We start from the raw sequence: 26,828 nt of genomic DNA on the forward strand, positions 1-26,828 counted from the left end.
GCAGAACAAGGGGATAGTGAAAGGGAAGCAGAGTGGGGCACTGAGAAAACCTAGGTACGAGATCCGAGGACCTTTGAAAAGTGCAGGGAACAGAAGTCCTTCAAATAAGAGCTCCACGCCCCGCCCACCCACCTGAATTCAAGTTGCATTTAGCTGTCAGAGAAATCTGCATGCTTGCATTGCTTTTAAGAAAGTAGCACTGTTGTTTTTACAGCCAAGCCCTAAAGGCTGAGACCTAGGAAAGCATCTGCATGCTTTCTGAAGATGAAGCCCATTTATTTACAATTACAGATACAGAATGATGTCAGCGATGCAGTGAATGCAATTTTTCATCACAGCTTCTTAAGTATTGCTTAGTAGCTAAGTGTCACATTTTAGGAAGGCTAACAAGAATTTTAAGTCTAGATTTCACAAGGAAACCTCGAGAGGAAAAAGAATATTGTATAACATGATAAAGAATATCATAAGGTGGACGGGATTTTTTTTCTGATTGTGAATTCAAGTTTGTGTTTTGTGTGTCTTCAGAAAGCCTCTGGCTTTACTCATAACTAACGAGAATTGAAGGACCGGGGGAGGACGCGTTCCATTGCTCATTAACTAACATACTTCTAGCTTCTCAGGATACTTCAACTACAGTGGCTAAAGGAAGCTAGAGTTCAGACTTCAGTTGTCCTCTGGCCGGGATAGAACTAAAGGATATAAAGTTTGTAATTTTCTATCTCCACAGGATGGACAAGTTAAGATTCGAGTAAAGTCCCATTTAAACTTCCCTGAATTGTTTTGTTTCTGTATACCATTTGAGGAAAGGCCAACAGATAAGAACAAAAAGGAAGCATGCAACCTGACATTCCACAATCATGAATAGCTGTTGGAGCATCCGTACCATGGGCTGCTTGTCTTACGATAAATCAATTTCTTTAAGGAGAATTTTACTGGTCTAGCAGTAGTCTTTCAGAATTATGGTCTAACAGATCCATACTATTTAGTTTCTGTTCTTTTTAAGTAAGCCTAGATATCTATTTTCCTCAGACTAATGTATATGAAATAAAGGGTGTGAAAATAATTTGTAAACTAAAGAACGCTGTAAACTAAAACAGATTTTAATGGTTTTTAATGACAGAATAATTTCCTTAAGAACGTCCAGGTACCATATTGAGTTGCTTACTCTACAATTTGGGACATAGTACCATCAGGCTATGTTGTACTCTCTCTTATTTGATTTGATTTCCCACATTTATTTTACATTTCCAGTCCTATTGTGTTTGCTCTCATAAAAATGCACTCTAATACATGTAAAAGATGTTCTTCTACTACGGGTTCCATGTTTCTTTTAAAAGTTTGTATATTTTTCATAATATTTCTTGGCTATAACTTTTTTTGTATCTGAGGCATGATTCATACATCTAATCTTATGTACTTAAATATTTCATTCTATTCATGTGGTTACACATGAATTCAGTCCACAGAATCAAAAACTGCTATAAATTGTTTCCTTATCTATTTCAGTTTGGGCATTATTGTCTACATCTTTTATCTGATTTTATATTTTTCCCAATCTGATCAATACAAATGTGTCTAATTTTAGTGTGTCTGTTTTATACTTGTATTTCTCACTCTTTTATTGTGCTAAATAAATTCCGTGGTTAGTCAGCATGGGTTCCTGAGACCAGTAACCTTCCATGTCTTCCCCAGCGTTCCTTGCGTTTTATTGCAGAATGGAATCCAGTCATCTGTGTTCACTCATTACCTCATACAGGAGAGGAAAAGTAGTTTACTTAAAACTAAGAGACATTGGGAACTATGACAACCTTACCCTTGCTAAAGAGTATCCTTCAAATATGCTATGTTTGTACTTTTCTCCCCTGGATTTGGGGGATACTGTGATTCCTTTAGTTTAGCAGATATATTCTCCTCATAATATCTGCTAAAGGAATCACAGTAACCCCCAAAATCTAATGTATTGACAAGATCATGCGTAGAGTATAAACAACTTACACTGGATGTGTGCTAAGATACTACATCCTTAGGTGTTTCCTCTTAAAATAGCTATGTGCATATTATAAAATAGCTATATACTCAGTAAAATGCATGTGCATTGATGCAAAGACCTTCAAGTGTGAGTTGCCATTACAATAGCTTTTGGCTATATTTTAAATGCAGGACCCAATGACACAGTGTCATTGCCTTTACTTGTAGAAACTAAGCTAAAATGGTCCCACCTGGAGAGAAATGGGAACTAAAGATTGTCGTGCAATGCTCCTAAAAGGTCTTCCTGAGACAGCAGCTCTGTGCACAAGCATAAGCAGATGAAGCAGCTGTTTGTCACCATCACTGTCCTTATGGCAGTTCTCAAGATACAGATACCTATTCTGCTCTTGTGCATTTCATAGTTCCCGTCTCACAGGGAATGGTGCTATGAGTACTTAAACATATTTAGTTGTTGGCCCTCCAATATTCTTTCTCCACCTTGTCTAATTGGAGAACTTCTGTTCTCATATTTTGACCACTCACTTTGAGGCTAATTGCTCAATGACTTTATCTCCATGTCTGATTTCATTGTCAGCTTAGTCCTTACTCAAAGGGACTTCTGACTTAGAATTACCAGGAGGTTCTGACTTAACAACCTCCAGGTACCATACTGAGTTGCTCACACTAGAGTTTGGGGCATAGTATCATCAGGTTAGATTGGTATTGTCTCTTATTTGATTTGATTTCCCACATTTATTATACGTTTCCAATCCTATTGTTTTTGTTCCCATACAAATGCACTCTAAAACATGTAAAATATGTCCTTCCAGTCCAGGTTTCATGTTTATTTTAAAAGTTGTTTATTTTTCAAAATATGTATTGGTTATAACAATTTTTGTATCTGTGGCATGATCCATAAATCTAATCTAATTTACTTAAATCAATATTTCATTCTATTCAAAGTAGCATTTAAACAAGTCAAATTCATGAGCTTACAGTCCAAGTCCTTTAAATTAGACAAAGACTCCATTACCTTTGTAGTCTTACAATCTAAAAGTTTGAATTTATTTTTATCTATCTGATTCATCAATCTAATAAAAGGTATCATTAGAATTTGTCTATGTTTACCCTGAAATGTGTCTTACATGCATGTTTTCTTCACTTCAACAACCGTGCAAACAAACTTATACCTAATTAAATATAATATGGTTCTACATGGTATTCATGATTCTTCTCATCTAATTTTTAGTTACTGCCCAAGAGGAAGCTGGGTGATGTGGTGCTGAGGACTATGGGATCTTGGAAAAGATTCATGAATTCAATTCAATTTCTCTCTATTTGTGGAAATTTGAGGAAGTTACTTAAAATTGCAACACCTCAATTTCTTCGTTTACGCAAAAGGAGTGAAGATGTTGCCTCTTCATTATTTGAGAGCTCCTCTGCGTGGCCTGCTTTTAGAAAAGCATAAGGAACACTCCGCTCTAGAAACAATAGTGATGATATTTGTCTGACTCTGAAAAACTAGACAGAACAAAGTGTTACCCTATTTTCTTCTCAATCTGACAAACTTCCCTCTATTGGCTTTCAAAGCCTTCTATAAATTGGCCCCATCTTACATTCAGTATAAAATCTATGTTCTTTGACTTCTGATTTAATTAAGTAAATCCTTCATAATCTAAAACAATTGCTAATGTTCCCATAGTTTGCAGCATTATTTATTTTCTGCATAGTTCATCTCACTGGATTCTCACTGTTGCATGAGCTCATGTACAGAACGGAAAAGGAGATAGGCCACGTATAGCTAGCAAAGGAATATCTAGGTCTTGAATTTCGAAACTTTAGATGTTCAATTTATGTTCTCTATGCAAGGACAATTTTTAGTGAAATAATTTTTTAAACACACTTGTGATTTTTTTTTTTAATTAACTAGTAAAAACTTCCCTAGAACGCCTACCAGCGTTTTGGAAAATAAATGAGGGTCAAAGTTTGAGCTTATTAATTTTATGGTAAATCCCTTTTTGCCTACACTGAATTGCACTAATATAATTCTTATGAACATGAGGTAATACATCCGCAAAGACTATATATAGATGATTTATTAGAACTTCCAACCAAGGAGAGACATAAAAGATATCAAAGAAGACAAAAATAAATGAAAAAAGACTACTTTCATGTTCCAGGATGGAAGGAATAGAAAACACACAGGGAAATAGCATAACATTAACATAATGTATTTATTAGTTAACTGTGTGACACATATTCTTTTTTTCCATTTGTTTGACTGCATAAACTTTGATTGCTTCATGTATGCCAATTATTTGTAATTCCTTTTCTATAGGAAGAATGGAAATGAAATTCAGTCTTCTAAGACATTTTCATTCCATTTATTTTTCAGGTTGAGCTGAAAAAGTTCAGCGAAATTTTAATGTAAAATTGATAAACTAAGCATACAAGTTTTTCAAGAAACAATGATTTTAAAATTTAAATTTTTTAAATGAATAGGAAATGAATAAGCCTTATAGAAAATATGTGATTCCTTCATAATATAAACTATAATTTATTCTTCTGAAAAGACAGGCCATCAGAATAGAAGATGGGTCAAAATTAGACCTTCTTATTTATAAATAAATATAATCATAGAAACATCACTAACAATGGGAAATGGAAAGAAAACAATTTCTTTCAAGTAAACTCTATGAAAAAAAAAATACTCAAATTAGACCCTCAAGTTACATGATAAACTGAAAGAGAGTACAGCTACATTTAAGATTTAATTATTTTTAAAATGTTGTTATTGAACATATTGACTATTATTATCTTGAAACTATAAAGAAAATAAAATAATAAATGATGAAAAGAAAAAGAAATCATGTCCAAATATATTGTATAAAATCACAGGCAAAACAGAAAAGTAAATAACAGATTGGGTAGGATATATATGAGGCAATCATGGTAAAGAGTTACTAATTTTATTACAAAAATTAGGAATTTTGAGAGAGCACGGTAGATTCAACACATGTTCCAGTTATGCTTGGTCCCTAGGCCCCACTAAAATGCTGAAAATATCTATAAGGGAATAAAAAAGGCATAAAATCATAAGGACAAAGGAGACAAAATAGGATATAACAGAATACAAAAGAAGTAACAAAATTTGGCAACGTTTAAAGTGGAGAGGTGACTTAGGGGAAGCTGACAGTTGACTTCAAAAGGGATAGTTGGTAGAGATAGTGAAAGTTGGCAAAGAAAGTGCAAACCTAAGTCCTAACAGGGTCCATACTGGTCGGTAATTGACTGATTCCTAGACCGTGCATCATCTCTTTCATGGTATGATCCCTCAATTTGGGACAGCTCTCAATACGCAGATATTCCCAGGGTACTGGCCTCTAAATCACGGTTGAATGAGGTTCCATAGTATTTGCGTTCAAACTCAGATTGGTGCATACTGTAAATGTTGGTACATAATGCATGGGAAGCTCCCATTCAACTGTCTGAATGATTTTATATACTAGAACAATACAAACTTTCATTATTTATTTGGTGTTCCAATTGTTCCAGATGCTAAAGTTAACTTAAATCAACAGTTTTTTCTTTCTAAGTAAACACCTTCTAAGAGCCTGAAACTGTACTCTGAATTTTGCTGGTTTTTAAAAGCAGAAATAGAATGCATGATCTTTGTTTTTATGAACATATGCTGATAAAAACAACTGATATCCTGAGGGAGTTAGATACTGAAAGGCAGAGTCTAATTCTCTGCTGCTTTATGTATAGACACTTTCTTCTTTTTTTTAACCCAAAGGAACTTCATGTAATATTTCCAACTAGAAATAAACTTATTCTAATTAATTTCTACCAACTTTTTAATTTTTATGAGATGTCAATTCATATTTCCCAAACTCTCTCAGACATCTGAGAGTGGTATACATTTCAGGAAAAAAGTAAAATAGGCCTGGATCACTTACCAAGAAAAAATCCTGCCTAAAGACATACAAAAGCTAGGGAGATAATAATTGACTTTAGGAAAATAATATCAAACGCTTTCGGTTAAACATTATGTGTAATATTCATCACGAAAACACATTTAGCAATTTAAACCGTCAAAGGATGCCAAAGAAAGATCCTTAATGAAAAAGCCACAGAAACGAACTCTGTGAGGAACACAAAGCAGAAGAAGGGAACTTTATTTCCACTCCTGCCAAACCCAGCACCCATCCATGAGCGCCCTGCACATCGACAATGACAAAAAGGATGAGAAGCAAATGAAACCCTCGTCCTTGAGCGCTGAGTGTAGTCAGCCTCATTGGTATGCTCTACAGTGTAAGCACGCCCTCAACCCTAGACAATAGTCTGTTTTCCCGGTTTATCCGCTGGGGCGAGGGGTGGCCCTGAACTGCAGGGAATGAACCTCAATTCCTGATCCTCCGTTAGGCCCAAGAATCTGGACACCTCGGAGCATAATTTTCTCTCTCATCAGGATCAGATATTGAATTTGCCCTCTGCCCATCCGTTCTTTTCTTTTTTTCTTTTTTTCCTACAGGGACTGGCTAGCTTCACAAGCTGTCATAATTTTATTTCTGATTTGGTCTTGAGGGGAGACATGTCCTCATCACATCCAAACTCATTTCCTTAGTGTCAGATGAATAGTAGCAATAACTGAGAAATTTTACCCCAAGGCTCCTGCTGGGAACTTCAACAAAGTCGTTTCTAAAACACATGTTACACAAAGACATGTTCAAACATAGTCATGAATAAAAGACCGAGTCTGTCATCTCTCAGTCTCCCAATATGGTAAAGGTACACAACTTTCCCAAGATTCAATAGTTAATACTGAAACTTGAAAACCACATTTGGTGGAAAAAGTACTTAAAAGGACTTAACTTTAGTGAAGTACTATTGCCTGCCACTCCTGAGAGCAAAGATACCTTGAGAACACTCCACTGGAATTTCACACACAGAATGATACATCATGTTGCAGAAAATGGTTTTTCTAGTTTGGTTTGTTCTTAAAAGTAGTTGTGCCTACAATTTCAATTCTTAATACTTAACGTATTTTCATGGCCTGAAAGATTTCAGTGACCTCTTCTCTTCCATAAGCAGGATTCTATGTTTTCTCAGAAAACATCCATTATATCAATAATATATCGCTATAAATTACATGTATTTACTGCAAGCAAATGGAACAAAGTTTATTGCAACTCACATTATAACTTTACTGTGCTTGCTCACAATGTTTTATACATATAATCATCCTAACCTTATATTTTATGGAAGTTTACACTTTTAAAAACAATCTGACAGTTTAAAGCACATTTTGTTTTTCTAACGTAATTTGATTGGAGTATGTTTTTACTTTCTTTTAGAAATTTATTTCCAAAATTGATCCCAAGTTCAACTGTCGGCTTTCTCACTGTACTCTAAATTCAAGCTTGAAAACATCTGCGTATTTAGTTGGCCTGTTGAGGGCAAGATCACACTATCACACGTGAAGGAAGTTATCATGTATCATAAACAACTTAATTTAGATCTGAAGAGTGAGCTCCAAGGGGAACTAGTGAATCAACTTTGCTTCCTACTTGAAAGCTCCTTTCTAAGACCCTGGAGATTTATGTGGAACAGGTTATTATACTTCTCCTACTAATCAGAACTCTAGCTCCCCTGGCAACCCGCATACTTTGTTTCCCTCATGCCAGCATTCCTAAATCTCTCCTGCACCCCTCCCCACATTCAAAGATTTATTTCACTGTTGCGACAGCCTGTGGGCACATTACATACTTTAAAACAACACATTAATCTGTAACTTTCCACCCCAGACAGCAGACACCACCATCCTTCTTGATAACCACCTCTGGCGATCGCAAAGAAAGCATTCCTGATTTAGATTACAGTCAAGAAATTGCAGGGGATGACGTGTCTTCCACCAGTCTCCACACTTACATTTAGGCAAACTGCCAGGTGACAGCAAAAGTCACAGCTGCACATTTTCACTGAAAATGCCCTGCACAAGTCTCCTGTGCTTAATTTTGAGTACTTAAGGGTGACCTTTTTGAGAACACATAGAAAATGAAAGGACAGTTAGGCATAGTGGACCCTTGTTATTAGATAGAGATGAATGTATTGAATGAGATTGCCTCACTTTCTCCCTTTGTTCCATGGATATATCAGATCTCTTCCTTCACTCTGCTTCGCCCCAAGTTTCTCTTATAATCACAGTAGAAACTTACACCAAAGTACTTAGACTGTATTCTTCAATTTCCGTACATTAATTTGGAAAAATAAAAACCTTCAATTCTTGACCAGGACAAGGGTAAATATTGTTCATCAGTCTTTAAGAAATCAGCTTCACCCAAAGCTCAGATTTTCTTCTATGTTAAAATTATTCTTTAGCAGGTTTTCTTCAGAATTAACTCATCACCCAGAATATCAAATATATATTAAGGGTGGCACACAGTCCTCACAGAGGTTGATATCTGCTTACAAGACTATGTGGCATTTAAAGAAAAAGAAGTTATTTTTATTTATAAGCTTTATCCTTAACCATGACACACACAATGAGGAAAAGTAACATATGTGTGCCCTAATACATTGATTTTCTCCTATTGTTACACATTTCTGTATTTGTTTCAGGATTCTGTGATGTGACTTACTGATCTTTTTCCCCTCTTTATAACTGTTTTTGTAAGTGAAGAGTCGCAATAAACAGCTAAAATGCCACGCTCCCTTCCTTTTCACCTCTTCCTTCTTCTGCCGATAACCACAGTCCTGAAGTTGTTTTGAACCTGTTCCTTGTGTGTTTGGAGATGTTTATTTGATGTCTGAACCATGTATGTGTGTCCCTGTGTGTGCATGTGCAGTGTGTCTCTGTGTGCATCTATATCTAGATTAAATTTTAAATGTTTTATTTGAAAGATATTATGCTATTCTTTGAGGTTCTTCATGCAACACTATATATTTGAAATTAAGTATTTGAATGTAAATTTGTTTACAATAATCACCACATAGACACTCCCAAGATCTGCTTTGTCATCTTTATAAATGAAGGTAATTTTTGAAATTATCTAAAACTAAAACCCTAAAATGTTAGGGTTGACCTCCTTTGCAAGACTGAGTGGCTAACCAAGAACCTAGAACCCGACTTCCAAGTTCTAACCATGGGAATCTCTAATGTTATCCAATTAATTTAAGTGCTCACGTAACCTAGATTGGTAACTTAACACTTACCATTAGGTCTCAGTGACTGATGGTAAATGCTTAAGAGGAATGAGACCTATAAATCACTTAAAATGTATAGTACTAGACCAGATGGAATTTTCTTTTCTTTCTGACCGTTACATAGCCTAATTTTTCACTAAGTATGAAGTGTGGGAACTTTCCTAGTAGTCAGGGCTGGACCAACAGTTGCTTAGATGTTTTAGTGTTTAAGTCACCATACAACATCTATATTTGGACTCTGACTACAATATTTTTGTATAACAAAATTTGCTTTATTCTCAATGGGCTTGTGTTAGCGCCTGGCATTTTACTCTGCCCTATCTTTCTAGGAAGTTTAGAACACTAAAACAGTTTGAAAGGGCCCTAATTCGGCAATAAAAATGTAATAACAGAGTAAATATCTTACACCTAGTAACAAAACTCCTCTTTGATACATAGGTTTTATACAGTTGCTGGTTTTTCTTGCATTTTTCAGGTCAAATATGTTAAAAATTCCATAGAGAAACTGTTCTCATGACCAAACATGCAAATACATGAACATGCAGACACTGCCACTTACAGCGTGACATCAGAAAAACCCGATTAGTAACAGGCTAGCTGGTGTAGCATTCTGTGTGTGTGTGTGTGTGTGTGTGTGTGTGTGTCTGTGTGTGTCTGTGTGTGTATGTCTATGTGGTTTCAGTGTACTGCAGCTTCTACTCATTGAAGAACTTACAAAAATGTATTCTATGTAAACAATGAAATATATTCATAATTTGAATTTTTTTATGGACACGCAGGCATTTCTGACCTTTTACATGTATTCTAACTAGCCAGATTGGTGAAGTATCAAAATCTTTGAAACCTTCCAAAGTCTGTCTGATTTACTATTCACTATCTGAATAGTGTCCAGCAGATCATCTGCCAAGTTGCTGAATAACCATTCTATCAGGTGGTTTCATCATCTACATGTTGCCAAAACCAAAAAGAAAGCCATCATTGACACTGCGCTTCCCATCATCCTCACCATCTGTAGTCCACGTGAGTACTGCTAATGTTTCCACCAACTTATATTCCACACCCACTCACTTCTCTTCATCCTCACTGCTAAAACGCTGGCCAAAACCATAGTCATTTTCTGCCTGGACTACTAAAAACTTCCTAACGCATATCTTTTCTACTATTCTTCCACTCCTTCCATCTCCCTCCAAATTTCTCTACCTGGCAGAGAGAGTCAGCTTTTAAAATATCAGACCACATTACTTTTCTTCTGAAAAACTTCCAACAGTTTCCCATCGGATTTAGAATAAAAAAGTCAACTTCTTTACATGGCCTAAGTAATCTGGTTCCTGCATTTATCTCTAAGGTCAGCTCCACTCCATTCCTTCTTTCTTATGGAGTGCTACCAGCACTACTTATAATGATCCTTTATGCTGGATAATTTGTCCTCCCTCAAGGTCATTTCATTTTGTTTCCTCTTTCTGCTGTAATTATCTGAATGCAGAAGTTCACATTGTTTATTCTTTTCATGCAAGTCTTAGCTCAAGTTAGAAAAAAGTTCCATGATCATCTGGTCTGGAGAAAGTACCCATGTTCTGATACTCTCATGTCACTCTTGCTTACTCTTTATGACACTATGACTCTGAAATATTATCATCCATGTATTTATACACTTACTTATATATTCATGATTATATATATATATATATGTGTGTGTGTGTGTGTCTTCCCCCACTTATATGTCAAACATATAGTATTCATATATTGCATGTCTTGCTCCATTAAGCTTTACTAACACAGTTCTCTTGTGTGTTTTACTTAACACTGTTCCCCCAGGGTCAGAATATGGCAGGCATTTAAATATTTGTTAAATTGCATGCACTTTTCAGTTCTGGTGGTGTCGTCTTTTGTAAAATGTGATATAATACCTTTACATTACAAAATGATTTGTAAAGATTAGCTTTGCTTTGGAAGCGCCTATCTCAGAGAGATGCTATGGAAAATGTAACTATTATTTCCTATTTTCCTACATCCTGCTCACGTCTTTCAAATGTATTTTCACTCCTAATCTATCAGTGTCTTTACAGTGAAGCGCAATAGATCTTTTGCAGTTCTAATACAGTTTTGCTAACTTTAATTTTAGTATAAATGATTTAAAAGGGTTTGCAAAAGGAAAGAACTACAGGGGAATATCTATGTTTAATCATAAGTACTTTTTAAAAAAAAATTAACCTAATATTCTTAACAATTTTCCCAAAAGCACATTATATTAATAATGGTACAATGACTGCCAATTTCTAAGTGGTTTTCCACACATTTCCATATAAGCCACAAAAGCACAGTGAGCAAGTAAAGTCAAATAATATCATCTCCATCTGATGCCCAGAGCATAGTGTTTCACCATAAAATGGAGCTTTCTCACTATTCACAATAGCAAAGATATGAAATCAACTTAGGTGTCCATCAGTAGTGGATTAAAGAAAATGTGGCACATATATACCATGGAATACTACACAGCCATAAAAAAGAATGAAATCATGTCCTTTGCAGCAACATGGATGCAGCTGGAGGCCATTATCCAAAGCAAATTAATGCAGGAACAGAAAATCAGATACCACATTTTCTCACATGTAAATGGGGAGCTAAACATTGGGTATTCATGTTCATAGAGATGGCAATAATAGACATTATTATTGCCATTACTACTAGATTTGGAAGAGTGGGGGCAAGGTTTGAAAAACTTCCTATTTGGTACTATGCTTACTACCCAGGTGATAGGATCATTCGTACCCCAGGCCTCAGCATCACATTATGTATCTATGTAACAAACCTGCACATGCACCCCCTGAATCTAAAAGAAAAGTTGACATTATAAAAAACAGAGGCTTTCTGAGGATCACCAAAAGATTTCCTTGGGAATCTGTGACTGAAACCCATGTTTGCTGAATTCTCCTTTAGTACTCTTTCAGGCTGCATTAAGATCCCTGTTTTCCTTTCCTATATTTTTTTCTTCACGCTCAGTTAATCTCTCCTAATTCAGTATTTCATTGGATTAGTTGGCCATCTTTCTCCCTATTGCCACTATTTGATTATGGGCTCGTCGTCGTCTTCTAGTAGCTTTCGTCTTAAATAAGTAAGACATTGCATGTGTCCCCCAAAGAGTCACCCCGTCTCCAAAATCTCATGGCCTTCCAATTTCAACTTTCATCACTAACTAGGTGATGAACTCTCCTTTGCTTACCACAAACTGTCAGTTGAGTGAATCCAACCTACCCTTGGGCCAGCTGTGTATTTCTTGTCTACACTGCGTAGAGAAGTGGGAACACAGAGCACTTTCTTCTCCCTGCTCCTAGGTATGTGAGCAGGGCTCCCTGGGGGTGACAAGTACTGACTCTACAACCAGTTTTTGCTTTTGTGTTTCGTAGGTGTCAGACACACTCTTAGGCACTGGAGATCTAGCAGCAAATATAACCAATACCTCTTTACGTTTATGAAAATTTCACTCCAGGACAGGAAGACAGAAAAACAAATGAAAAGATTGTCAGAGAGTCTAGAGTCTGGAGGTGATGCTAGTGAAAGGAGTTAATAAACTGGATTAAGTATCTTCAAATATTAAACTCAAGTCTGGGAGGTCAGATATGCATGAGGGTTAGAATCCTAAAGTCTCCATGCAAGTGTTAAATGCAAACAGATAAGTACCATGGAAATTACGAGGGAGGGAGAGCTAAACCCAGCTTCAGTGGTCAAGGCAAAGCTGGATTTCAAAAGAGGAAAGTCCCAGATAAGTTAATCATAGGTGAATAGAAATTATTTTCAAATTGTCTCTCAAATCAGAACTCTCTTTGCTTAGGCAATAGGCATGTCTTACATAGACTTCCAATGACCTTTGTAGAGCATTGTGGATTTCAGCAACAAGTTCATAGCCAAAAATGTGCAAGGAATATTTAATGGGCAAAATGGGTAGACTGTCAGAGTAAAAGGAGATAAGACTGTTGGGGTAAAGAGCAGCAGTGTTTAGAAAACACTTTCACATACATCAACCAGTTCACTTTCACAATAATCCCTTCACAAAGAAGATATCTGATTTGAAAGGGCGGAGGATGAGATTATGTGCTTAATGTGTTCATCAATGGAAAACAATGGACGAATTCTGAAGAAATAGCACTTTCATGTTAATGGGAAGTAACACATCTGTGTCTCAACCTCTATTCTTGAACCCTATCTCTTACTTCCAATGTCGCTTGTCCTTGGCTCCAGAGTCTTCAGCTTTTTTTTTTTTTTTTTTTTTTGGTTTTAACCACACGTCAAAGCAATCTCCTAGCACTCCTCAGCTGAACTTACCCTCTAGTTTGGATTCCCACAACTTCTCATCTCTGAGCTGTCTCCCACAGTTTCTTCAAAGAACTTTTCCTCTTTATTTTGTAATCTGGCTTTTTCTTTTTGTCCTACTTCAATTCCCTCCTCACACACAGAAAAGTTCTCTGATCATAAGAATCCTCAAAGAGCATTAATAAGCATGTAAGATTGATACAACACTATTCAGGTTATATCCTGTGTTTTCTTTCTTTTCAATTTATCTGGCAGATTTTATTTATTGTTATCTCCAGATTTAGCTTTAGTGAGCCCTGTGAGTAAATGCCATAATTAATTCTACTTCACACTTATTTTTTCAAGTGAGTGGAAAGTACTCTAAAATAAACATTTGCTTAATGTATGAAAAAAACACAAGACAAAATTTGATTTATGAAATGTTCACATCAAGAAATCTTTAAAAATTTAGCTTCATTAGAGAATGTAAAATGTGCTTATGAAATAGAGCAATGCAATGATTCCATAAGGCAAGACATACTCACACTTTCTGTCATAGCTACTGTGACGTCCTCAAGAAACCAAACTGAAGGGAAGATCATTGGACCTTGACTGGAGCATCGCAATCACTCAGAAAGATGGGAGTAATAATTATGCCAATTTCCTAGGGTTTGGGGAGGAATAAATCAAATACTTTATGTGTAGTGCTTGGTGCACAGCTGGCACACAGCAAGAAGTCAGAAATCCAGCAAGATGTTTAATTAGAATAAAAACCACCAAAGAGTTAAATGTTATAGGTGGGTACTTGGATAGTATTTTATACTAGGACAATATTATACTATATTTTATTATAATCATATATATAACTATAGATAGTTATATGCCATCTCTCTATATATACTATATATATTTTACTATAGTAAAACTATTTTACAATATTAACAAAATTTGATATTTTATATCGTCCTGTACCCATTATTCTCTTTTAATCTTTTCAGATAGTCAAGAAGCTTTCTATATATATTTCTCTAGAAGAAAAAAAAGCAATAGTTGATAATAAATATCCACATTTTACTTTGTTGTTCTGTTTTGTTTGTGCATGGGAACAAGTGCTCTAAGTAGACACAAAAATCATAACAAACAAAAACATTCTTCATGTGACAGCTAATATGCATGTTCGAGATTAGTCAGTTTCTCACTATACCTATTCCTTTCCTCCCAGGCACAGAGATAGACTATGTTTTCTAGTTGCCCTTGTCATTAAGCATGGCCCTCTGACTGACATAAACCACTTCAAAGCCTGGCCCATAGAAATATCCCTTGCACTCCCCCACTTTGTCCATATCCTGTAATATCCAGCAGACTGGACATTGAAGCCTGGGGCAAATGTGTAAGCCATGTGTTCAAGAAAGCCGAGCTTCCTCTGCCAACAACCTTGACTATGCCATGATGTAGAAGCTCTGCTGCACCCACTCAATGTCCCTGCCCCAACTGGACATGACAGGAATAAGAAATAACTTTCTATTTGCCCTAAGTCACTGGGGTATCTGGGTTTGCCTGTCACTGGACTTAATTTTTCTTTAGGCTTTTTTTTTTTTTTTCTGAGACAGATCTGGCTCTGTTGCCCAGGATGGAGTGCAGTGGCACAATCTTGGTTCACTGCAACTGCTGCCACCCAGGTTCAAGCAATTCTCCTGCCTCGGCTCCCCCAAGTAGCTGGCTTACAGGTGCGCACCACCATACCGGGCTAATTTTTTGTATTTTGAGTAGAGATGGGGTTTCACCATGTTGGCCAGGCTGGTCTCGAACTCCTGACCTCAGGTGAGCCATCAACCTTGACCTCCCAAAGTGCTGGGATTACAGGCCTGAGCCACCACGCCTGGCCCTAAGAAACAGGCTCTTCTTAAAAGAATCAAGCATTTTGGAGTACAAACAGCACAGCTTAAGATGTTAGTAGGATGGAAACTTACATGACTAGAACTCACATATCGGCTGGTCAGTGAGACATGGCTTACTATCTCACCCACAGAGTCAAGCTCAGAAAGAGGGTGAGAAGGAAATTACAGAAAATTGGGTATTTCTAGAGCATAGAAGAACCTTTATAACTTCCTAGGATGAAGCCTAACCACCTTGCAAGTTACTTCTAGATGCCCCATATCCAGCATGACTTCTGAGAGGCAGAGGCTCAATGGTGAGGGAAGAGTTTTAGGTAGATGGGCCCTGCCTGAGACAGGTTCTGTGGCCTAGTGCCCTGCCATTTATAGGCAGGGAGTGGTTAAAGTGGTTAAAGTTTCCTGTGTCCTGAGCAAGGTGTGAAGGGGGAGCTTAGTCAGAATCATACCTGCAAGACAGGTGGAGATAATAAAGGATTACCTGTGTGGGGGACGAGGGCGTTGAACGTTCTGTGCTGGGGAAGGATGAGTAGTACTTAGAATGTGAAGAAAGAGAGACAAAGGCTTCCAGACAAAGGGAAGAGTTCATTCCTGCCGAGGCGAGCAAGTGTTTAAACTAATTTCTTCATGTGGGGCCTTTGGGTATAATTTGCTTTTAATATGCCAAATGATTATGGTAACCCTATTATAATGCATTTTCATTTTAATATTTAACTGAAGCAATCGTGGAACACTTTGTTTTTTATTTAAAAAATTATAAAAGATTACAGCTGCCCTTCGCAAAGTATTTGTTAATGACATCACAATTACTTTGTGCACCTTTTACCAATTTACCTGAATGTCTTTCATCATAGAAATATAAAGGTGGAATATTTATTCACTTACAAAGGTAAAACCACAGACACATTGACATGAAGAATAGAAATTCACTAAATTAAGCCAATATCTATGGAACAGAAATCTTGAGCCAAGTCCTAAACATGCTAAACATGGGCTCTTGCCGATTGCCAGAAGCAAGAGTTGACATAATGCTGGGCCCTTAGTCAAGGGTACTTTTATCTTTACTGAGCAACCTTTGGAAAGTCTGAGTCAGTAGTTGTTGGAAATATTTCCAATGTAAGGCAGAGGTTTGTGTATAAAAATTACTATAAACCGAAAAATCTATTAGTAATATTATCTTAATCTACTATATCTTTAAAAATGCAGGTTTCTAATTCATTCAGAGTTAAATTTGTATCATTTCAGAAAAAAATTAAATGCTTTATATTTGTTAAATTATGAGTGCATTTGGAAATACCATAGCTTAGTAAGAGCCAAATTACATTTAAGCCTCTTTGTTGAAGTAACCCCAAAAGTGAGATGAAGAATAGCAGAGATAAGCATTGCTAGAAGTAGATAAATGAAGCTAGACTCTTGAAACTTACTAAGTTTATCTCTTTCTCTTCTTGCTCACACACAAGGGTAAGTTTGAGGGGTGAGTCATCTGACCATAGAAACTAAACAGACACTTGGAGATGCTTTTCAGAATTAAATGATGGCAGAGAAAGACAAAGAATATGTATTCCTACATTTTGAAAATGAAGAAATTTCTCATGAAAAAGGGGAATAAAACACAAAAAGATGAGTTATTACTAAATGAAAAAGACTATACAGTCGTTTTCTTTCTAAGGTCCAAAACCTAAATGTCAATCACGTGGGTACCTCTGGAGGGACGGAATACACCCTGCTTCATACTGAAGCAGGTATCTGGCATGTTCCTAACAGGAAAGCATTTGTGTGTGTGTGTGTGTGTGTGTGTGTGTGTGTGTGTGTGTGTGTGTGTTTTAAGTTCAATCAATTTATTTACCAGTTCTAGGTTGATTCTTCACTGACTTCCTGGTGACAGCAGGTTATCACTGCGAGAATAACGGTGATGAACAAAATATATAATTTGAGCAGCATCAGGCCTCGTATAGAGACAGTGATAAATAAATAACAGTTCTTGCCACTCTCAGATTGCACTAGAACCATGTGTTTATAATATCAAATAAATATAACTATAGTGCTCTTACAACAGACCAAATTGAAATTGAAATTTTAGCTATTTCATGTGGTCAAGAAATGAAATAAGGACTTTTCTAAACAAGACATGGCTTTAGCCACCTATGTTTACTGAACCGTATCCAAATGAAAGTCTTCTGTATCCAAACTTCATGATAAAATGAAAAAGAACAGTTCACCCATAGGCTGAGTCACCCTTTTTTTTTTTTTTTCATTACAGAAGCTACTATGTGGGAGTCAGTTAGGCATTTTGGGAAATTATACCTACCACCTACTCAAAGATTTAATAATAAAATGTACTATTTTTTTAATATGCATCAAATAGGTGAAATTTAAGTGGAAATTTTCCAAAAGATTTTAAGGATCTGTTTAATATGCTATTAAGGGAGGGGAGGAGAGCTCTAAATTAGCTAGGATATATTTTAAATGATTGACTCCCCAGCTGTTACATAACAGCAACTAACTCTAACCAACCCAACAAAACAAAGTCAATTTTACCAAACCCTGAAAAGATCCCCATGGATTCCCAATCATCTCCTCTACCAGTTAAAGTCCCTATAAATGTTACATCGTTATTGCCTGCAGAAACAATACTTCTAGGAGTTACTTGGTTGATTTTGTGTTTTCGTTTTGTTTTGTTTTAAGATAAATTCATATCGTTGAGTATCAGCTTAGCGTTTAATGTGGTCAAACCAGAAGTAGATAAAGGAAGCTGGACTCTTGAAACTTACTAATTTTATCTCTTTCTCTAGATTTGAATATATCTAGAGAATGTATCTAGAGAATATATAGAGATGCCTATAGGGTAACTTCTATAGGCATCTCTGAAACACTTTTTCAAAATAAGTAACAAAAGATAAGGAGGTGGGAGAGAAGGCTTGAAATGTTCATTTTCTGCAATCATTTGCTACACACTGACTTAGGAGATTACATTATAAAAATTCCGTCTATACCATGTTAGTAATAACCAGAAAAAACTGTTGAATTGTTGGTTAAAATGTTCTTTAATTTTTCTTTGCTTTTAAGAAAAATATTTTTCAAAATCTGATTGCATCTCCCCCATCCTTATTTCCTTATTTGTAGTCTTAGTTGATCTGTTCTGGATATTTTTAGATCATAAAAAAGTAGACAGAGAAAAAAAATTTAAAGTGCTCGGCAGGCAGAGAGCTCTCACAGTGCCGTCTCACTTCATCCACTTCTTTACGTAATTTTTAAGTTAGTTTCCTGCTGCTTCCATAAGTGTTTCGACTTTAGAATCCCTACCCACACAGATACACTATTGACAAGAAAATACAAGAAGATGTCCTTTTAATTTATTTCATAATATGTGAATTCAGGGTAGAACCTGGAAAAAAATAAAATGTGGACCGAAACAGTGTCCAGGAGGGAAGTGAGGAAATCTCTTTTTTCCCCTAGTACTTTCTAAGCTTTCTTTCATTATCTATGCCAAAGACGTGAGGTATACCCTTGTTACATTTGGCAAATATGGACCTGTTGATTCTATCAGGAAGATACTAGGATAGAGTTTGGCTTCCTATGTTCTTGGGAAATTCCCTAACTTGTTTTCATTACTGTAATAATGAGGTTATTTATTTACTTGAAAGGGGTGGGGCAGATATGATTCGATTTTCTTTAGAAGGCATTGTATAGTTATTGCTCTAACAATTTCTTCACTGATTCCCAAAGTTAAACAAAAATCATGACAGAATAACTTTTTAATCATCTGACATTTAACATGTCTCTACTTCTTTCTACTACTCAATTCAAAGTAGAAATGTCTGCAAATTAAAAGGGGAGGAGTCACTTACACACACATACACATACACACACACAAACACACACATGAACACTGAAGGGAATTTCCAATTTGCAAGCAGTTTGTGTTCCAAGGCTCCACTATTTGGAACTTGGAATACGTAATTTTAAGTATATAGTGGTGATCTTTTACAAGAATTTAGCTTTCCCTTCATAAATTGAAATAAATAGTCAAAAAGAATTGAATAAAACACAAATAAAACTGGCTCGTGGTTCCCCAGGCTGTACAGGAAGCATAGTGGCTTCTGCTTCTGGGGAGGCCTCTGGAAGCTTCCAATCACGGTGGAAAGCGAAGAGGGAGTGAGCCATCTCCCATGGTGGGAGCAGGAGCAAGACAGAGAGTGGGGAGGTGCCACCCACTTAAACAACCAGAACTCATGAGAACTCACTCACAAGGACAGTACCAAGAGGGGTGGTGTTAAACTATTCAGGAGAAATTGCCCCTGTGATCCAATCTCTCCCCACCTGGCCCCATCTCCAACATGGGGAATTACAATTGAGCATGAGATTCGGGTGGGAACACAGATCCAGACCATATGAAACCACAGTTATTTCTCATCTCACAGTTCTGTGGGTCAGAAGTCTCAGAGGGTCTGGCCATTCTCCACTGCAGACCTTGTGAGGCTGAAATCAAGGGGTCAGCTGTGCTCTCCGCGAGTTCCGCGGGTTCTACCAAATTCATTCTAGTTACCAGCAGAATCAGCTCCTTGAAACGCTAGGACTGAGGTCCCTGTTTCCTTTCTACTGCCACCCAGCACCTGCCCTCTATTCCCAGAGCCTACCCTCACTCTCCATCCCATGGGGCTCTCACGCCATGACAGCAGCTGGGTCCCTCACATCAACTCTCTTCCACACTTTGAATCTCTCTGACCTCTGCACCCAGCCTGAGCAAACTGAATTCTATGAACTCACCTGATTGAGCTATGCTCACTCAGGTATTCTCCATATGTTGTAGTTAACTCATCTGGGACCTTAATTACATCTGCAAAATCCCATCACAGCAGCACCTAGATTAGTGTTTAATTGAGTCACCACAGGACTAAAATCTTGGAAACTTCTTAGAATTTCACCCACAACAGAAGGTTAGAGTTTCCTACGGGCAACAGTTACCTTACCTACTTATCTTGTAATTGTCTCTCCCTGTGATTTTGCTTTAACTTCCTGTTTAAATAAAACATCATATTCTCTCTCCTCTGATCCTGAAAAAATATACATAATTTTGATATTTTTTAAAGTTCTTTTTGTTTTTGAAGAAAGGATATAAACAGCATCTGGAAATAAATAAATAAAATGTCTTATAATAAAGCATGTCCTTAATATTTATTAGTATATGAATACAAATTTAAATAAATCTATTTAGATTCTAGATTTTATTGCTCCAGTTCAATTTTCTCTAGGCTCAACTTCCAAATTCCCGGAGCTCTCATCTTTCTCTGAGCATCATCTAAATCCTGGTTAGGATATCGAGGGCTTAGAGAACACCCTCTCTCATCAACTTTTGCATTTTCTATTACCCCTCCACAATAATGTCTGTGATTCAATGAACTACTGGCTATATATCATCCCAAAGCCACGTCAAAATCTCAATGCTCATTGCTTTTCTAATATTTCCTCATGACTTTTTCAGAATTTTTGTCCTGAGAGGGTATTTGGAGGTGCCACTGCCCCACTCACTGAAGCAACATGGCAGCTAGACACCTTTGACAGCCTTTCTCTTTCTCTTTCTCTTTCTCTTTCTCTTTCTCTTTCCTTTACAGGCCCTTCTTTTCTCTTGCTGAACCTGAGAAGTAGAATCAGAAGACAAGGCCAAGTTCATGCAGGGACAATGCTCCAACATTATCACATAGATGGAAATCCACTGTGTTCAGGGGGAAGACTGGGCTGATTTTATTAGCCTTTTTGGCCCGTGGCCTTGTCCACTCCCACTTTTGAGGATGCTTTTTGACAGCTGCTTGTTAGTTTATGTGTTCATTTGAGACAGGGTCTAACTCTGTTGCCCAGGCTGGAGTGCAGTGATGCCATCATAGCTCGCTGCAGCCTGGAACTCCTGGCCTCAAGTCATCCTCCTGTCTCAGTCTCCCAGAGCGCTGGGATTACAGGCATGAGCCAATGCACTCAGCTGACAGCTGCTTATTAATCATGGTTCTTGTATTGAATAACCTTTGTAGTTAATAGGTGAGGCATAGAAGGTAGGCTTGAGGACTCATAAATTGCCCCACCTACACCCCCACCGAAAGCAACACAATCTCTCCTAATTCTCTTGACACCCTGCACACACCCAACTTGGCTTCAGGGAAGGAAAATGGGTTCCTGCCACAATCTCCATGCAACAACTCCAGCCAAATGCAACACAGACCATAATGTCATTTATAATTTGAACTTAGACATTTAAAATATCTCACGGATTCATTGTTACATTCATCTTCGTTTTTTCTCCATTTCTGTTTTTGGCAATCCTCTAATTTCTTGTTCTCTTAAGTAAAAATAACAACAAAGTATAACAACAAAATAACAAAAGAAAGCTCTTCAAAAATACTTGGATTCTGGTATTTGTGCACGGTTTGAATCGGCAAGCTGTTTCTTAACTACTTGGACTAAAACAGAACAAAAGATATGCATTTGGGGAAAAAAGACTACAACAGGGGTGTGTGTGAGAGGCAGGTGCTGCTGGGAGGGGCCTCAAACAGGAGAAAAGCTTCGAAGTCCTATAGGGCACTGACCTGCAAGGACCAAGTTTGAACAGTTGTGTGGGAAGTTTGGGGGTTACTAAGCCAGCTTTGTCATGTAACTGTCATTTCCCCTCTTTCCTTTTTTGACAATAGCATTCCTTTCTTAATTTTTGCTGTTTTTTTTTAAACACATTTAAAATGACATAAAGCAAACATACACACACAGGCACACACCTGCACTCACATACACACACACACAGAAACTTCTGTGAGTTGCACAGAGGCCGACCCCTTTGCTTCAGTGAGGGCTGTGGAATTGGAATTTCATTCTCCGATGGACTTGCTCTGAAAAACAATTAAGTAAAGAGCTCCCACTGGTGGCAGAGGGAATTTTACTGTCCACACGAAATGCCTTTCCCTACCAGTCAGTGCTTGGATACCGGATCTCCGAGTCACAGATGAGAAGTGGGCTAATGTTGCTCTTTCACCATGTGATGTAGCAAATAAAATGCCATTGTTCTCCTAGGTGGCTGTGGGTATTAGTCACAGCTGACGCTAAGCAGGAGGTGTGTGGTGTGCTGCCAGGACTACGTTATTAGTTACAAGTCTGGATGGGCTCCCAATGCACCATTTTCAAGTAGCTTCAATGCTTTTAAACTTTTAGGGATTCCAAAGCTACTGCTGCAAAGCCAAGTTCCCTCACCTTAGAACAAAGATTGCTGCCTTTATTACCAGTCTTATATTTAACCAGAGAAAGTATAGCTTTTCCAAGTTTAAGCTTCTCTAAACTGCTTTTGAGGATGAACAGATTCTCTGCATGTGTCCGATATAATTGTCAAATACCAAATTTGAACACAGGTTCTGAGTCACCTGAAGAACCAGCCCGTGTCACCAAGACAAGCATAAATAGCAACTCTGCTGTGGGACTCTTCACCTACCACGGATGTTTCCATAAATGTTTCAGCAGATACCATTTTCATAACAATTACCAAGAATGTGTGTGAGAGTGTTTTTTTTTTTTAATTTATAGTCTGTGAAAAATGAAATAGAAGAGAGTAATGCTGGATTTCTATGGGAGGAAAATGTAGGTTCTTCTCCCATTTGGTGTCTTAAAGTACTTTGATACATCTGTCCAAATAGACATTATCATGAACAAGAAAAGATGGGACTGGGACTGGTAGAAACTCAAAGTAACAAGAACAGTTTCCAAGAAAGAAGCAAGGCTATTAAATATTAGGTTGCTGCAAAAGTAATTGTGGTCTTTGCCACTTGAAAATAATGGCAAAAAACATAATTACTTTTGCAATAATTGAATTAGACTCAAGATAAAAATCCATACTCAACTGACTTTTAAATCCCAAACTTATGTATTTTTCTTTTTTTTTTTTTTTTTTTTTTTTTGAGATGGAGTCTCGCTGGATGGAGTCTCACTGTCACCCAGGCTGGAGTGCAGTGGCCTGATCTCGGCTCACTGCAAGCTCCGCCCCCCAGGTTCATGCCATTCTCCTGCCTCAGCCTCCCGAGTAGCTGGGACTACAGGCGTCCGCCACCTCGCCCGGCTAGTTTTTTGTATTTTTTTTAAGTAGAGACGGGGTTTCACCGTGTTAGCCAGGATGGTCTCGATCTCCTGACCTCGTGATCCGCCTGTCTCGGCCTCCCAAAGTGCTGGGATTACAGGCTTGAGCCACCGCGCCCGGCCAACTTATGTATTTTTCTAATCAGACCTCAACATAGAACTTCGCTTAGATTTTCTTATGATTTGGGTTATGTAAACCTCCTGGGATTTATAAAACAATTGGATGACTTGAATCCTTCTCTTTAGGTCAGATCTTGTCAGCTTGTGATGCCACCTACAGTGAAAATTTATTAAGTATACAACCTAATTTTGCTATGTTATTTCTAGAGTCTATGAGTTATAACTACATAGCATAAGTAATGGCTTAATTAAATTAATTTAAGGTATGGTGTTAAGATTAACTGCGCCAGCTCACCATGGTCTGTAGTAATTGGAGATCTCATGTTGTACCTCTTTTTTTACAATCACAATGTCAATCTCTTTAAATTACTTAGACCCAGAAAGGAAAATCAGGAAGACAGCAAGGGCAATGAAAGGCATGGTCAGGAGAGATCCGTTGAGAATAGTGAATTAGAAAAGATAATGTTTAGTTTAGTTTTCAAAACATACTCTCGAGCACTGTGTAGTGTTTTTAAAGCACTAGTACAGCTTGATGCCCACCCCCTTTTAAACTTGACTCATTTGTTCATTGATTAGTGCAAATGCCATGTGATAAGTGGTCTGCACATGTCTGCTTCATGCACCCACACGTGATGGACAAGGCTGCTCTTGAAAAGCTGCCACAAGATTGCATACATCCACCTATAAGGAATCACAGGGACACAAGTGATTGTTGCTTATTCTTTGAAGTTTTGCATATTCCCAGAAACATCAAGAAGAAAGCACAAGGCAACCCTGCAAAGGTTCCAGCACTTTCCCTCCGGGGAGGCTGCTGCCAGTGGGTCAGCTGCAGCACAGCTGTCCACAAGGTTTCCCTCCTACCAGGTGAAACACAGAATCCAAGCTGCAAATATGGGGAAGCATGTCCTGGTACAGGCTGACTTTACCGGAGTCAGTGCTCTCTTTCACCTCCATGCTGGTAGGGCCGTGGGCCATGACAGCGAATTCAACAAAACTGCTCATCATGAGGTATCATGAGAGCCAGAGTTATGGGGGCCTGTTTACAGATTGGCACATTTCCTGAAGAGTGAATACATTTTGGGGTACAAACAGAGAGGCATGCACTCACACAGATTTGCACATATGTGATTTTAATAGCCCTATCCACATTATAGTTAGGAAGAAGTCATCTTTGTTTAGGAAAATGAATTTCCAAATTTATAATTTGAAAAGGGTGATTCTAAACCTAAGGGCTTAAGGGAGATGACAGAGTTAGCAGTTGTAAACAGGACTGAGGGGATGCCAGAGAGAAGTGGGGAAAAAGGAGGAGGCAATCTTGGGGGAAACTGGAGCTTACAGTCAAGTGGCCAGAAATAATGTCCCTGTAGAGGACTAGCTGATGAGCTTTTATAGAACTTGCATAGGATACTGTATGCAAACAATTGACAATAGAGAGGGTGTTCCATTTTTAAATAAATTTTACAAGATTTACCTGTCCTTCTGTCTTTGAGCTATATAGGAAAAGAGGGTAAATTTGAGTTCTGTGCTAGGGAAGGTGCAACAGAAAAAACAGCTGAAGATAAACTTCGAGACAAATATGACCTTGCATATGTAAGCATTTGGGAAGTTCTGTGATTTTTGAGCTGGATGATGAGTTTTTTCCCAAGATTCCAGGTAGTTGGTGGTTTATTTCAAAAGTATCTAAATCCCATAGGACTTGGAAGTCATTGCTGATAACTGGATAATTAAGGATTTGGTAATTCAGACACTGTAGATATTTCAAATTATAACAGAATCAACTCATTACTATACTGATTATAAAAGGTCATCCCTACCTACCCCAAAACACACAACACACACACACACACACACACACACACACACACACACACACTCCTATACAATGACTTGATGGGAAATGGTTTGCTTTTTTCTCAGATGAGGAAAGATTCTGCAAAACATATTCCTGTTTTACAAGGGAGATCAAACTGATTATTTCCCCTGTAAGTACTTTTTATACATAATCAAACACATCAATAGAAGTGAAAAGGTATTTAAGAAATTATGTGTCCCAACCTCCTCATTTCAAAGACGAGAAATCAAAAGCCCAGGGAACTCTACATAACACGTCGGTGCAGGTTTGAGAGTTTAACAGGTTCGTATAGTTAGACACGTGGCCTGCTTTAAATTGATGTTGATGTATCATTTTGATGCTTTTAGTTTTTGTGAGAAATGCAATAGCATTATCCAATATAAATTTACTTTTAACTGCAAATAAAATTTAACTAGTTTCTCGCCAATGTTTACCTTAAAAGTGGACTCTGATTTTCACAGTAACGTAGAGAATATACACTCAGATGTGTGTACACCTAATCACACAACTGCTCACCTATATTCCACCTCTTCTGCCCAACTTTAATAATCTCACTGAAATAAGATAGGAAGGAAACTCACAAGAGATCTCAAAGTTTCATGGTCTAGATCAATTGTGATGGATAAAATATCAACGACATACAATAAAATAACTGGGAAAGTGTAGGCAAAGCTTTGTGAAAGTACCTCTAGAGTTGTTGCAAGAAATAAAGTAAAAAGGTTTCTTACTTATTTCCCATAGCAAAAGCACCCTCCCTACTGCTCTGCTTCTGTCCATGCTTCCATAATTTTCACAAGAGCCAGTCTTTTAAGTCTAAGTCCATCACTTACAAATTCCCCATTCCAACTTCCTATTTTCAATATATCACATTCTGTTTACTTTCTAAAACAAAACACCAAAACCAAAAAGGCAAAACAAAACAAATGGAAACACTCTTTTTTACTAGTGCAACTTCAAATCAAGTCTTTTATCTTTAAACCTGAAATCTCCCACTAGACTTCCAACTCTCACATTTATCTCTAGATTCTTTCTTCTTTTGTCTTATTCACTATTAATTCATGTGCTTACTACAATGTCTGAAACATAGTAGGGGAAACATAATTATTTTCTTAACGTATCATGTGATTTTGCACACAGTTGCCTGGCTAATTTACCAACATTTCCCCATTATCAGTGTAGTGCTTAAAAACCTTTCATTATTGTCCGTTGTAGATATAGTACACTTTTTAAAATCTTTAATTGTTACTGTCTCTTCTCTTGTCTTGTCAGTCTGGTCTCAGTGTACCTTTCTCCTCCTTCTAACATATGCCCTCAAGCCTAGTTTCTGTAGATATCGTGGATGATGTCAGCGTTGTGCCTGAGGAATGCACTCCCTACCCTTTATCTGTCTCAGCCTGGGTCTG

This window comes from Macaca nemestrina, chromosome 16 (genome assembly GCF_043159975.1).
Source record: "Macaca nemestrina isolate mMacNem1 chromosome 16, mMacNem.hap1, whole genome shotgun sequence".
NCBI classification, from domain to species: domain Eukaryota; kingdom Metazoa; phylum Chordata; class Mammalia; order Primates; family Cercopithecidae; genus Macaca; species Macaca nemestrina.